General features: G+C 43.7%; 1 protein-coding gene across 16 annotated transcripts in view; it reads left to right on the top strand.

The window, feature by feature from the left end:
* Positions 1-15,082, top strand: part of B3GAT1 (beta-1,3-glucuronyltransferase 1) — a 96,231-nt gene that overhangs the window by 36,928 nt on the left and 44,221 nt on the right. For 15 of the 16 annotated variants that reach the window (XM_065040508.1, XM_065040518.1, XM_065040516.1 and 12 more), the window contains 2 exons: positions 5,637-5,738; positions 13,172-13,250. The gene's annotated coding sequence lies outside the window, so the exon portion shown is untranslated. Of the gene's footprint in view, positions 1-5,636; positions 5,739-9,975; positions 11,049-13,171; positions 13,251-15,082 lie in introns of all 16 variants that reach the window. The other variant, XM_065040506.1, reaches the window with a different exon arrangement.

Here is a 15,082-nt window from a genome sequence, read left to right as displayed (position 1 = left end):
TAGAGATTGGCCTAAGTAGTAGTTCATAACTTTTCCAATATCAGCCCCTCATCAATTCACTGTTGACGAAAGTTACACTGGAAAATTGGTTTCCCCCAGCACAAAAACAATGCGGTTGGAGGCGGTCAGTATTGATGAAAGATGCTCTTTTTGCAACAGGCCTTGGCTAGGAAGTTGTAACATCTGAGTCCAGTTTGTAAAATCTTTTGTAAGATCTGAGTTCAGTGTTGGCTCTGCCAGAGACGTCCTTGGTGTATGTTCTTGGACAAAGCGCGTCTTCCTCTGCCTCAGTTTTTCCGTGTGTGAAATGCACAGCTCTGTCTGATTAAGCATTCTCATTAGTGGTCCAGATGCACTGGGATATTCAGGGACTGAAACCACACCAGTTCATAATCATGTCAATTCCAGCGGTGCTTTGCAAATAGCATTCGGACACACAAATGCAGGCCTAGGAAGCTTCCCTGTCACTGAGCTTGTCACTTGTCGCTGGGCTTTCGCATTACCATAATCAATACAATTTACACCCAAAGTAATCAATTAATAGCTGTCAGGAGCATTGAGAGCTGTATATCTAATCTTCTGCTCCAATTCTGATGACTATTTTCTCTCCTGCTTGCACTACAGCATTGTTATAAAAATATCTAGAAGTTGAGCATAATAAAATCAAATAAACTTTTAAAAAGGGATTCAAAGTTAAAGGTGCAGTCTCATTTCAGGTTTCCAGAATAGCTCAGCTAATGCCGGCACTTGGTGTCAGCTTCTGTGGCCCATGCAGTTATTAAAAAGTATTTATTTTAATGCATAAAAGAATAAGGTAAGTATAAATGCAGAACCCAGGTTCTTTGTGACTTTCTGGTGATAACAATTCAGATTAAGAAGAAATGACAGTTAGTTACTGAATCTGTTGCAGCAAACAAATTATAATACTCAATTGTGCCCTTTTTTGCCTTGCTGGTTTTTCTTTAACAATGTTTTTTAGCCTTCTGCCAACTCTCTACAGTTCATCAGCAAATTGCTCAGTGGGCAACTGGCTGGTCAGCTCTAAGATCGTCTTTTACCGGCAGGAGAGGAACGCACACCAAAGCTCTCCATAGCTGCGTAAGCAGTATACACGATCTGTGCACACAGAGAGGGTTTGATGTATCCCAGCAGTGCCAGGGTCTCTCAGTGTGTGCAGCTAAACTGTCCGTGTGCAGTCAGAAAGCCTCGGTCCTGCTCCCTGGTGGGATTCAAGGAGCACTTTGCAAGAAAAAAAAGGCTGCTGGGGGTGGCTGCTCCTGCTTGCTCGTCTTAACAAACACTCGCTCATTATGCAGCAGGAGGGAGGATTGTGCTTCACCGTGACAGTTCATTTACTCTGACACCTGAGGGACCATTTAGAAAGAGGGACATCAGAAGCAGGCTTTTTTGCCCAGAAAATTGTCTCTTTGTGATATATGGTCTGCATGCACAGGTGGAGCATCTCTGCCTCAGGGAACAGATACCTTTGAAGAAGAAAACAGCAATAGCTTAAAATCGTTTTAGGCTTGGCCCACAAAAAGACGTAAGGATCAGTCATCTCATCTTCATGTTACTGATCTTTGGGAACCCTTGTTCTTCTAAGTGACTTGCCCAACGTCTCGTGACAACTTAAATTCAACGCTGGAAGTAGATGTGCCCTTGGTGGCTGCTGTAACTACTCAGCAGAGGCTTACCTGTGGTTTGGTGAAAGCAGGGGTGCTAAGCCATAGCCCTGGCAGCCTCCCCTGTGTTTTCTGTTCAGCATGAATGATATGCGAGCAGAGCTGTAAGAGACCAGCTGGACAAGAAGGTGAAGGCATTGGCTCTCCTTTTAACATCTGGAGATGAGGTTACTTCCAGATGGCTCTATGAGCTTTCCAAGTAGAAGTCTGATGTTCACGTTCAACAGATTATTTGCATACAGAGAGGTCTGGGACATCTTTCAAATGCTGCCTAGGTAAGCAATAAATTAAGAACCAGTTACGAATGAGAAGGCAGAGGGAAGGGATGCCAGGTGTTGAAAGCGGTGGACTAGGTCCGTTTAAACTTGATGCCCTGCCTGTCGCACTTCATCTCATTGCTGGCTGTACAAACAGTGTGCTTGTGCTCAGGGGCCTCAAGGTAGCAGCACTGTTGCATGTCTGAAGCAAGCGGACACCTGAGCACTTGCAGGCAAAGTACAAGAACTCCAAGAACATCTCTTCTGCTCAAACCATTCATCATAGAGCCAGCTCTGTCCTTCCTTCTAACATTGCTTCCCTTGCTGTGCATCCACAGGACTTCTCCTGGCTTAGGATCTCCTGCCCTCCCCAAGTTACTAACATTACAAATCCAAACTGATTAGTTTAGTGTTATTCGGTGCGATCGTTTTTATCACGGTTATGCTTAGAAGCCACTCCCAAATTCCTGGTGTTCTGCACACCCAGTAAATAGGAGCACCTTTCCAAAATCCAAATGTGGCACATAATTCAGATGAAGCAAGTCACCACTGCAGCTTTTTGCATCTTTCTTGTAGTCTAGTCTGCGTACCTGACTTCCCCTGTCAAGTCCTGGGCCTGCTGAAATCAGCAGGAACTTTGCCACAGGCATCAGCTGGACAGGATTTCATCTCTAATGTACTGAGTGTGATCCAAGGAAGTTAATCGCACTTGGGTTTCATCTTCGTTACAGAGGGGCTGAATTTCTTGATGTGTTTGTTTATTTACTTGGGGTTTTTGTATTGACCAGGTGGCCTCTGATTCCTGACTCCTCTTTGTAATGAAGCCATTTGCAAATATGCTGCAGAATTGTTTACTAAACACAGTTTATCAAGCTTTTGGAATAAAAACTACTTAAGATGTCCAAGAGCTCTGGCTGGTGATACGCCTCATACGATCTGTTTTTCAGTAATGGATTATAATTCCAAACACGACACTACTTATTCCACTCTGTGGAGTCTAATTAACTGTCAGAAATGCATTGTTGAAGGGATGATGGATTATACCAAGGAAAACATTAATGAAGCTCATTCCAGGCAGCCCACATGAAGACCACAGCTGATGTCACTGGCTGCATGGAGAGTCTGTTCCTTTTGCTTTCCAAAGCCTCAAGCAGGGAGAACCTCAACTGCCTGTCAATCCTACCCAATTAAGAACCCATTAGACGCACCCTTTTCTTTCACTGTCATGATCAAGGTGATTTTTGTGGTTGCAAGTAGCTAGCTTTACCGCAGAAACAGACTGTGGAAAGTGAACGATGACTATCTAATAGTCACAGCACGACTCTATTATTCCTGACCTGACAGAGCTGCCAACTAGCAGAGCCACTAGTAAAGTGGCCAAGGTGAGAGAATAAACTATGCTTGGCAATATGTGCTTCCTAGGAGGTCAGGACCTGCCTACTTTTGTGGAGTTGGGGGTGGCTGAAAAGTCTGAGCTCAGAGGAACAGACGTTGCATTCGTCTTGTCTACCTCTCTCCCTACTGCACCATCTCCAGCAGAAACACTGCGGACCTCGGAGCGGCCTGCTGCGCTTCCTCACACAAACTGGGAAGCTATTTGTTTCGAGATCGTACTGGAGAACAGTCTTCCCAGCGCTGGGAGCTCCAGCTTCCCAGCCAGCCTGATCCTCTCGGCAGGGAGCTGCTGGAAACAGGGCAGAGAGCGTTGGTCCAGCCCTCAGCACCACTCGTCTCCCGCTGGCCCAGGCTGTGCCATCTGCTGAAGAGAGAAGAGCGTTTCTCTCCAGCCACTCTCCAACCTTCAGGTGCGAGTTCGAAGGCAACAGCAGCAAATGTGTCAGCGTGTAATGAGGTGGGAACGGATACCCCTGTGAACCCAGCGGACAGAGGTGAACAGAAGATGCTGGCAGAATTATTCTCACCTCATCCTGAGCAGATGGCACCAGATTAGCCCTTTTTTTTTTTTTCCCTTCCTTTTTTTTGTAACCTTTTAAATAATGAAGCAGCAATCTGGTTAAAATAACCCCATCTGGATCATATAATCCTAATCTTCCTCAGGGTTAAGCACAGGTTATCTCACCATGGGCTGAGGTAAGCGCATGGTCGCTGGCACACAAATTGCACGTCTGGAAATCAATTCGTTAAGTGACTTCATTTCCACACATGTTAAATCCAGGATTAGAAGTGCTCCCTTCTAGCTGAAGGCACTTGACCAGAAACCTAAACTAGTGGATATTCCACTGCTGCCTGTTTTTTTTACCATTTTTTTTACCAAATTTGCAACAAGCCTAAAGAACAAGAAAGAGCCTTACTCTGAATTTAGCTGGGATCACATTTGCCAACCTTGGAGCTGGTCCTGGGCTTGTAAGAGGTTGGGTGAGAGAGCAGGTTGTGAACTGTTCTCTGTTTCTACTCAATGGCATGTTCAGCTACTTAATATATTATAGTGGGGTACCCTAAGGACTGAGTTTAAGACTTGAGCCTTCCAGTTCCTCCTCCCAGTCTCTGCAGGACCAGCCTGTGAAAGGCTGTGGGTACCAAGATGGGAAGGGGCTTAAGGGTGATGCAGCAAATTCTGAATAGAACTAGTGGGATTAAATAAAGCACAGAGAGGTTTACACTGTCAGGAATTATATCCTATTAGACTACAGGATAATCCCAAGAGAGGTGACAGAATGTTGCAGACAGTGTAAACCAAATTGCTTATACCAGCTTGTGAATTCTGGAAGATAAAAGGCAGCAGATAAATGAATTAAAAATCTATGGTTCAGACATGCCTTGATGTGCCCCTTACTGTCCCTGGAATTCGTGAGGAGAGAGAAGAGTACAAAGCGAATGGAGTAGCACAAGTACAAGGCTCCTAGCGTTTATTTTTTTGGCATCTGATTATGTCAGTTAATTTAAGCCAAAGACACTGCAACATGAAAAACATTCCAGCAAACAAAAGTCTTATCTGAACAAGTCATTTTTCACCTTTTTTATGAGTGCATTTATTAGGCAATCTCTGAAATAAAGTTCACCTCGCTTATATCTCATCATGAAAACTCCGTGTCTGCTGAAATGAAAGCAATTAATTGAGGTCTTTTACAGAGAGTCACATTACTTTCTCTCATGCATCATTGAGTTAATTATTTAATGACATATAAATCCTAATGGTTCAAAAGGTCTGGGGCTGTGCTGGAACTGCATCGCAGAGCTGTATTTCATCTCTCTTTTCTCACAGAAGAGCAACTTGCACTTTCTTGTGAAGAAGGAGGCATCTCTTTGAAATATTGTTGTGGCAGCCATCAAAAGGTGTGATATGAAATGTTTATTCACACACAGATACCAGATATTAAACGAAATGAAACATATGTGATTGCCTGTTTGTTTATTATTCCCCTGTTAAACCCTAAAGACATTTTCCTATCACTTTCTCCTGTTGGATTAGCTGTTGAATAATATACTTCTGTTTGATGTAGTGTGTTAGTTTCATTAGATAATATTTCTCATTAAGGAAATATCACAAATTAATTAATTTGTAAAAAAGACTGAGCATTTTGTTAATAGTGCTTTGGATTTATTTGGTACCTTTTATGTAAGAATCTTTGAGTGCTCTGCAGAACTGAATTAATTAATGATGAAGTTGCATTTTCTACCATGCAAGTGTGATCTTGGCACCTTTGGGACTACAGCTTGTTGTTTGTCCTTTAATCAGGGTATTTGGACCCACCCCTGGCAGATGCTCGGGAACTTCATCACCGAGTGACGCAGGAACTTGCGGACCCTTTCACGGCCTTGGCCACGTTCTCGTCTCAGCGTGAGTGCACTGACCCTTGCCTTGCAGAATCTTTCTGGGGACACTTTCTGAGCCATTTTTCTGGGTTTTTTCACTGCAAAGAAATGTCTTCTTTCTGTGAATACCTAGAGCACAGTGAGGACGTGGTTTCTGCTCATGTCCCTCTGTTTAGGTGACGCAAGGCTGCTGAGAAAGTGGACTGGAAAGAGTTGAAGCTCACAGTATCACAGTATCACAGTATCACAGTATCACAGTATCACAGTATCACAGTATCACAGTATGTTTGGGATTGGAAGGGACCTCAAAAGATCATCTAGTCCAATCCCCCACAGTAACAGTAAATGCCCAGTATTTAGGATTGCCATATCACCTCTGTATCCTTGATCTAAATGCTTCTGTGCGGGTACTTTCCCCTTCTGTCCCTAAGTATGACAGTTTCCTTGTGAACACCTTGCTTTGGACGTTTAGCCTGTGTTTTGTTACGCTTTACTGAGTGCGTGAATGAGAACTGCAGACAACCTGAGCCCCCAGGCTGCGATCAGGCTTCACTTCGCTTCCAGTGGCAGCGAGATGCTCTGAGCTTGGAGCGGTGCGTCTTGTATCCTGCTGCCAAAACAAGTGAAAAAGCGCACAAGGCCAGTGTGAGTTTCCCTGAGATAATTTTCTTTCAGCTGCCACTGGCTTCTTCTTCTTTGTAGTCATTTTCTGAATGGGATTGAATGCCTCTGTTTCACAAAAGAAGAAATGGCTGTTTCTCAAACCCTTACTCCAAAGGCTAGCAACAATGATTCTGCACTGCAGACCAACCTTTATAATGTGTAAATTATCATGTCCACTACAATGAGTTGAAAATCTAGCACAGAAATATCCACTGTGGCTGGGGAAATTCAAACACATTTGCAAACATCCCTTGTCTGCAACAAAACAATAGGCTGAGCACAGCTGCCTAGAAACAGCTGCAGCTTTTGCAATGCCTGCCTTTCCAAGAGATGACATCTGCAAAGGTGCCGTGGCAGATCCGGACAGTTTGATGTGAGGAGAATACCCTCTACATTGAAACGGTGCATAAAAGCTCAGGCACCTTTAGGAGCTACTCTGGAGCTTTACCAAAGACGTAAACGTGTTCTGGAGATCTGTTGAGGCCACGTTGTTCTCTCTTGGTAGCTCATCTGGTTTGGAGCTGCAGATGCACTTCCATACACAGGTTGTGTGCGATGGGAATTGAAGATGAGATGGGAAGTCAGCCAAAGAAAAAAGCCGAAGTTTCAACATGAAGAGCACCGGGAATTTCAAATGTCCACCAGAGCAGGAGTATTTTCTAGTGCTGAGAATGTGTGCTGTGTCACAGCCTGGGGGGGAGCTCCAAAACGCCGTCTATTTAGGGACCGTCCTGCATGCACGTCAGCTGGCAATTCTATTTCCTTTGCTAACTGTGCTGCATGGAAACAGGAGCTGCATTTCTCCAGTGTTCATCATTTCTGTTACATCTCCTCCCTTCTCCTTTCCCATGGGAAATGAGAGCTGCCCGCAGCAGTCGAAATCACAAAGTACTGGAGAAGGGGCTGAGTTGTCTGAATTGTCTGTCTCGGGTCAAAACGTGGAAGAGACAGTGAGAATCCAGGAAGAAACTCAAGATTTCTCTAGGTCACTTGTACCTACTGGCAAATGACAAAACACACAGGTATGCCAGCACAAATTAATGGGAAAAAAGGAAAAAAACACCTTCATGGCCTGTGAAAGACAAAGATGCCACCTGTGAAGCAAAAATCTTTAAAACGCCCATCCCTGGAGGCTGTAAGATTGTGTTGGGGTGAGCAATGCTTACCCTCTGGTTACGCTTTTTCCTTCACGCCTGGTTTTACCCATTCTGAGAGACAGTGTCTTTGGCGAGGGGGATTTTCAGTGGGATTTGGTGAGGAACCCTTCTCCTTCTTCCGCTGAAAATGCTGGTACGTCTCTCACAGCCTTCACCAGAAGTCAGCCCTTGCTCAGGAAACTGTGAGGCGGTGATTGCCACACCGGGACTCACGTTACAACAAAACATTTTCCAGGGCATGTTTTTTAATAAAAATACATTCCCAAGGACCCCTGCTACCAAAGAGATCAAAGAAGCAGCTTAGTTGATACAAAGGCCGCTGAAGACATACGTGTCAAAATGAATAGGAACAGAAATTATCAAGGAGAGTGAGGACTGCTCTGAAAATATTTCATATGCCCGATATAACAAGAGCTGCGCGGTTTTATTAATTATTCCTAAAGCAGTTTTTAGGAAATACCCTTTATACCTCCTCGCTTTCTGGTTCCTTGTTTCAGCCACAGCTAACAAGTTCTCTTTGCTTTCCTTTCCTCAGGGAAGGGGCTGTAATTGAAAGAAAAGAGAGAATGAATTAAATAGAACCATTTTGAAAGCTAATTGTAGCTTTTCAGGTTTCCCAAACTCATACAAGCTGCCAATGAGATAAAGCTCTTGCATCTGTGGGAGAGAAACAACGGGACGGCTGGGCCAGAAGAGCCACTTCCAGTACATTTCAGCCACACTTTTAAAGTGACGTGTCTTAAAGATTCCATTTAGATTCTGTCAGGCAGTTTCTAGGTGTTAATTAAATAGCGGCTGATTATGGACAACATATTTATTGGGATAGTATACTTGCTGATGCCTCTAGGAGTAGTTTATAACACATCCTACTTAGAAATAATTTTTTGCATTGATTTTTCTGTACTCTTTTTTCTCTTATTTTAATAAGGTTACAATGAAAAGCAAAATAGTTCTTTCTTAAGAGTTCTCCTGCCATAACTTCTCTGCTTCTTAGGGGATGAGGAGGAGATGGCAGGTGACAAATCATAAACTCATGTTAGAAATATTTAGACCGTGGAAACGTAGCAATTTCAATTTAGGAAGAGACATATTAACGTTTTCTTCCCTTTTGATTTGTGGGGTTAGACACACATTCCACTATGAACAACCATATTTTTGTTGTGAGTGCCAGCAGGTTGATAGTTAAAAACTGACAGAGAGGATTAGAGATTGAGCAGCTCAAAATATTCACAAAATCTCATTGTGGCTTCCCTGCAGGAAAAGTGCTCATGTAAATGCAACAAGTGTGTGTGGAACTCTGGCAATTTCTATCGAGAATATAGCTCCTGTGATTGTCGCTGTGATGTTTCCCTGGCAGTAAACAGCTGAGATAACCAGCTCTTCTTTGAAAGCTTCTGCATCATTTCTGTCTGTCTGGGGGTAGAGGGGGAACTTTGCGTGACTGGGACCTTATAGAGGGCTCCTGGCTTCATGTTCTGCTCATGCGGGACCAGATCCTTGCAAAATTCCACCCTGAGGGGTCTGTTAAATAACACTGTGTAATATACCATGCAAAAGGACCTCCAGATTTGGCTCGTATGTAGGAAGTCCAGCGTAGCACCAACATTTTGCTTGAAACTGTTAAAAACCGAGATTAGGCACACGCTCCAAAAGAACGGGAATGGCAAACGAATATGACTGAAGCTCGGGTAGATCAACTACAACTCACTTAGGCTGGCGTTTGCCCAGGAGAGCGGATGAACAACGTTACTTTGCAAAAAGCATCAAAGATCGTGAGAGACGCGGTTTAAAGCTGCATCGAAGGAAGCGTGACCTCTTCCACAGGTTCCTCGAACATCACGTTGCAATGGCAAATGGTCTGATTCTGGGTCCAGATGAGCAATGCGACCGGCTGAATCACGGAGACAACCTGATATATCATCATTTGCCTTTTATTTAATACACAGTAACAGTGCCTCTAAGCCTAAATTAATTGCACAGTAGTACATATGAGTCACTTAACTGTAATTGTTATTACCTTAATTTCTACAATTACAGTGGATAAACAACGGTACTTCATTTTCCAAGTGACGGGCTTTACATTTAGAGCATGTTTTCTTTCTACCTGGCACATTTTTCACGGCAGTTCTCTAGAAAACATACACAATGTAAATCCGCGGTAGGAGAGGATTCTGAAGCATCGTAACACGCTGTGTTGAGAACTTACCCTTAGCTGTGGCCTCCTCCTGGTGGGACATAGTGCCTGATTAACACCAACCCACCGCACTAGGCAACAACTCCAGTAGGAGCTGGGGAACCAGCTTCAATAGCTTACACTCTGCTGGTTTATTGTCTGTACCCCATAGAGATATTGAAATCCATTGTGCCGTCAGATTTATAGCTTTTCTAGACATTGTCCTTGTCCTTTTTTTTGACTCTGAATGGTATATATGTATTTTGTAGATCCTGGTGCTGTGTTCGGTTCTAGATGATTGTGCCAGGAGTGGTGTCACCTTTCCAGCAGCGGAGCTCTGGAGATGGATCACATGCAGATCTACAAGAGGAGAGTTCACTAATGACTTGAATTTCTGCATTCTCCTATCAAGCTACAATCCCTTTAATTATAAGCCTGTAACATTTTTCAGTAGTTCTCACTTCCCAGCAAATAGTTTGCCTAATAGTAGCTGTATTGATAGACCCATCTACCAGAGCAGAGAAAGAACCAAAGCTCGTAGATTTAAAATGAATGGAGTGTTTACCTGTACATCATTTTAATGGATGGTGAAATTCATTCTCATGATAGACCCATAAATGTCACTTTCTGTCTGCCACAGCAAAATACTTGTGTAACAAATGGCATGCTGCATTAATACCCAACAAGAGGACGTTCAAAGCAGCTTGACTTGCATTACACACGCTAATAAAGGCTCAGCCTGGGATTTTTGTTCTTTCCATTGGCTCAGGGAGCAGCAGAAACACATGGGTGCAGGTACAGCAATGAGGAAGATGAATGATATGAAGACAAATAAGGCAGTCTGGCTTCCCAGAAATGTTATCTCTTTGTTGAACTTGGGTTTATTCCAGATGCTCTGGTCGAAACAATTCTTTTTTGTTTTTTTACCTGTAGCTTCTTCTTCAATTTATACACAACCCACGGTCAGTTTGCTGAGCCAGCCTGTGCTCCAAGGAAACTCCGAGATGAGCAGTTCCTTACATCCATCAGTTAAAACACACAGTGACATCTCTGAAATCCCGGTGTCCAGGGAGGCAAGGAAATCAAAGCCCTCGGACTGACACAGGTGTCAGTGGAAGAAGAAACGCGGCCCTTTGCTGCTTCACGTCTGGTTTGCCACAGTCTGCAGCACTGTCTTCGTGCATGCCTGCAAAGCACTTTGGGCACTGTGGGCAGTATGCAAACAGCAAGCATCCAAACATATGCAGCCTTGCTTTTCCAGCGTGTCTGTGTGCTTTCTACCCAGGAAAACCGTTTCTCAGGTTCCCTTTACCGGATTCCCCTGAATTGTGGAGCAGTACAGGTACAAAAGCAGCAATGCTGCTCGTCAGCCCCCCTTGGGCTCAGGGGATGGAGTGCAAGGTGGAAACAGCATCACTGTTGCTCAGTAGGGAAACAACAGCAGTCGCTGTACCAGTACTGAGCTCTGTTTCTGTCCTACTGCTTTTAAAATAATGCTGTTTGTCTGCCTCACAAATCCGTACTGATGTCTGCAGAGAGGCTTGTGGAATTTCAGAAGGGTGAAACCAGAGGAATTCTTTAGAATTAAAGAGTTCTTTAGCGATAACTCAAAAACTGTGTAGTTCTATAGAGATTAGGTCCTTTCTATACCTGTAAATCATCCACTAGACAGAGAGAATAATGTCTTGTGTAAAGGGTTGTAAAAGTAGGTTCAAAATGTAGAGAAGAATAGTCTCTCTCTCTCTTAAGCTTCCCACAAGCAGCTGTCTTCTTGGTATTTTTGATGTACTTACCACCCTGTGATGGAATTGTCTGGAGGTTTCATGAGCTATAAACAGCCCCACCGCCACTTTGTGTTTGAGGCGCTTCCTAAGAAAGAAGTCCCGTGAAAGCTTCCTGGAATCAGCCCTTTGTCGCTCCAGAAAGGTTTTCATTAAGGATGCCTGCCTAACGAGAACACTCACTCTTTGTGCCACCCTGGCAAGGTGGGTGATAAATTAGCAATAGAGATGGATTAGGAATCCCTAATCATGGATGCCCAAACTAATGGAAGTGTGCTGCCTGGGAGCCTAACAGGACCGGAGTGATTGAAGTGAATCATTTAATTCACAGAAAGCTTCCTCCTCCCACCCCCTGCCAATTTTTTTTATACCTTTGGATTCTTGTTTCCCCACTTTGGCTCACTTGCAACACCTCTGTATCTAAACCTTGAGCGGGTAGCCCTCCTGCTATGAAAAAGTGCTGCAGCTCCATTTCCAAGACCTCCTCAGCTCTATCAAATCAACCTAAATGGTTAATGGGGCCTGGGTGGACTATTTGCTAATTAGAGTTTTCTGTGTTAGAGAAATGTTTGTTAATTTGCATTTTCCAATGTAAATATCCCCTGGATACCAGAGCTTAAAGCTACAAATCCTTTCCCAGGAAGAAGCTGCTGGGACAGAGCTTGTGTAATGCAGAATAGTTTTCCCCTGCTTGCCAATTCCCATGATCAATGGCCATTTTCCTCAGCCTTGGCTACAGCTCAGGTGGCCCCGGAGCACCCAGGAGGGCAGCCCTGCTTAGATTTTGGCTGGAATCATATCTCAGGTCTCCATCAGAAAGCCAAGAGCATCTGTTAATCTCCTGAGCGCTGTCACCGGATCAGGACACACGGCAATTGGCAGCCCCGCGGCGAGGTGGGATCTGAAGCGTTGAGCTGCTGCCGCTGCTTTCTCTTGCTGAGCTGTTGTGAGAATATGTTAAAGGCAAAATACCCTTGCTCCACTCTGATGGCCTCTCCAGCTTTTTATGTGAGGAGAGTAGTAATTCCAGTGATATTTCAAGAAAGCTGGTGCTCTGTATTTAAGAGGTTTGAATTGTGAAGAGAATGGGAAAATATAATCTTCTTACATTATCATTAAAGGCATCAACTAATCCTGCTGCAAACGGTGTGATGTGCTGATCGGTAGGAAAACATTTCTGCTGCATGGGAATACGTATCGCCAGCGAATGAATACTTCTTCTCTAGTTCCTTGAATGCTTATCTGTGCCTGATAAATTCCATATCCCTGCCTAGTTAATACAGAATCCCCACATAGCAAATGCTTCATCCCTTTCTCTAAATATTTTCCTTTTTCCGCTGCTGTGTAAATCCAGCCTGCCTAAAATCAACAAACTAATGATGTTGGAATATAAATGCGCATGGTCAGCTGGGCTAATTGTCAGAACAAGGGTCTCACATGCAGTTTTTTTATTTTGCTCCTGACTTGATCTGCTGCCTTAGGCAAATCACTTCACCTCTTTCTGCTTCATGTTATACCCATAGGGACAATATTTATCAGTATGTCCAGCTCTGTCCCACTCCTTTCAAAAACAGAATAGAAGATCTGGGAAGAAGCATTTAGTTGTGTGACAGGGATCTCTATCTGCCCTCCTGTCCATGGCAGGATGAGGGACATTCTAACTGTTGATTCCCCTCTTTTGCAGAGAGACACCCCAGCAAGTGAGCCATGAGGTGGGACCCGATTGTGCCAGCTCCCCAGAGAGGAAGAGGGACATGAGCAAGGTTAGTGAGCTTCTGGACAAGAGGATTTATGGGTTTGCTACTACAGGTGCAAATTGGCTGGATTTACCTTGCTGCCGTGTGTTTACAACAGTTCCACCTACAGACACGCAGCAGAGTGGCTCTGCTGATAACACGTGCTGCTTCTCCTCCTTAGTGTCCCAGATCTTTGTGCAGAGATCTGCCCTTCTCTGGGCCTTGAGCATTCAGTTCTGCAGTGGCTTCAGAAAAGGTTTGGGTGGACTTTGCCTAACGAAAAATCTGAGCTAAAATGTTGGGGGCTGGCTAAAATGGTATTACTAGAAATGGAGTTTGAGGTTTGGGGCAGGTTGTGCAGAAATGTGAGTCAAAACCGAGAATGCCTGTAGAGGTGTGTGGGCTGGGGACAATAACAGGATTTAGTTCAAGGGAAAGGAGCTTTCACAAGTAGAAAGTACATATAAGACAAATGCAAAGGGGCCATCACATAGAAGGCTGGAAGAGGTGAAGCACCTGATATGCGAATGAGAAATATTGTGTTGAAAAGCCTAAGGCTCATAGGAACAGCAGCTCTGCGACAATAGCTACAATTGTCTTGGACACGTGGGTTGACCATCACCAAGCGCCGATACAACCAGCTTCTGACATTGCTGTCAGCAGACCTGGGGTTTGCAGCCAGCTGGCAGCAGAGGGTAAGTCTCTTATTTTACCATTTATTTTGTGCCAGTGTTTTGCGGTGCATCTGAGTGATTGCAGCACTGTTTGAAAATGAACAAAATTATTTTGGATTTCCCATTTCTTCTTTTTTTTTTTTTTATTTTTTTTCTTAATGACTTGCTTTTTAGTTAATGAAACATCCTGCTGCTTAGGAAAGAAAAGAATAGACCATGATTTCCAGCCAAATGTGTGTGTGTTTGCCAGTGCCTGTCAGCATAAAACCCCATAAAAGTTTGTGCATGGATCTGGGCACAGGAAGCTGGTTGCAGGATCAGGACCTGAGACTTGTCATTTGTCATTTTCATGTGTCATTTGGAATCCTAATTTAGGGCTTGCTTGTTGGCCTTTTATCAAGATGTGAAAGTGTCGATTACCGTCATTAATCGGAGTGGACATACCAGGAACTGAACCAGGAACACACAGAGAGGGAATCAAACTTTCTATAGCTTGGACTCCACGTCTCCATCTTCTATGGGTTAGACACAGATGACTTGTGTAATCCTGATTGAAAAGTGGGAAACAGTTCTGAATTAAAAGGAAAGCATCCTTTGTTAGCTTTTGTGGGGTTTTTTTTTAAAGCTTTTTATCCTATATGTGGGGAGGAAAAGAGAAAGGATGCCTTTGAATAGCAACTGTGTCTTGGAAACATTTTTAAGATCCCTTTAACTACAAGCTAGAGCATATTTCTAGACAGTATGAAATGCTATTATATTAAAAATGTAGCAATGATGTTTTATGAAGAGGAAACATTTCTAATGTAAAAGTAGTGCTATTTTTAAATGAGTTGCTTTTATGAAATGGATGAGGTGGTTTTATTAAAAAAGGCCATTGGGGAGGGAGAACTCTGACTGTGTTTCTGTCCCACTGTATCATGCAGATCTGTGTTTTTCCCTCACTCCCTCTTTTGAAAAGCAGGGGCTGGGCTCTGATCTTTTGGGTTTTCTCCAGACACAGTTTAGGCTCTGCACATACAAATGCTTTACACGAAGGGTATAGTAGTAGCTGTTGACAAAGGCAAGGTGTTTCTTTGCCCCACATGTAGACTGACCTTGTGGAAAACTGTGCTTAGGCAAAGTTTGCATTTAGGATTATAAATTCTCCTCTGCTGTGCAGGAATTGCTGTGATGGCAGGTATGCAG

The sequence above is a fragment of the Columba livia genome, chromosome 24, assembly GCF_036013475.1.
Source record: "Columba livia isolate bColLiv1 breed racing homer chromosome 24, bColLiv1.pat.W.v2, whole genome shotgun sequence".
Taxonomy (NCBI): Eukaryota; Metazoa; Chordata; class Aves; order Columbiformes; family Columbidae; genus Columba; species Columba livia.
Note: the sequence above shows the minus strand (reverse complement) of the source record. Positions and strands in the feature narration are given on the sequence as shown.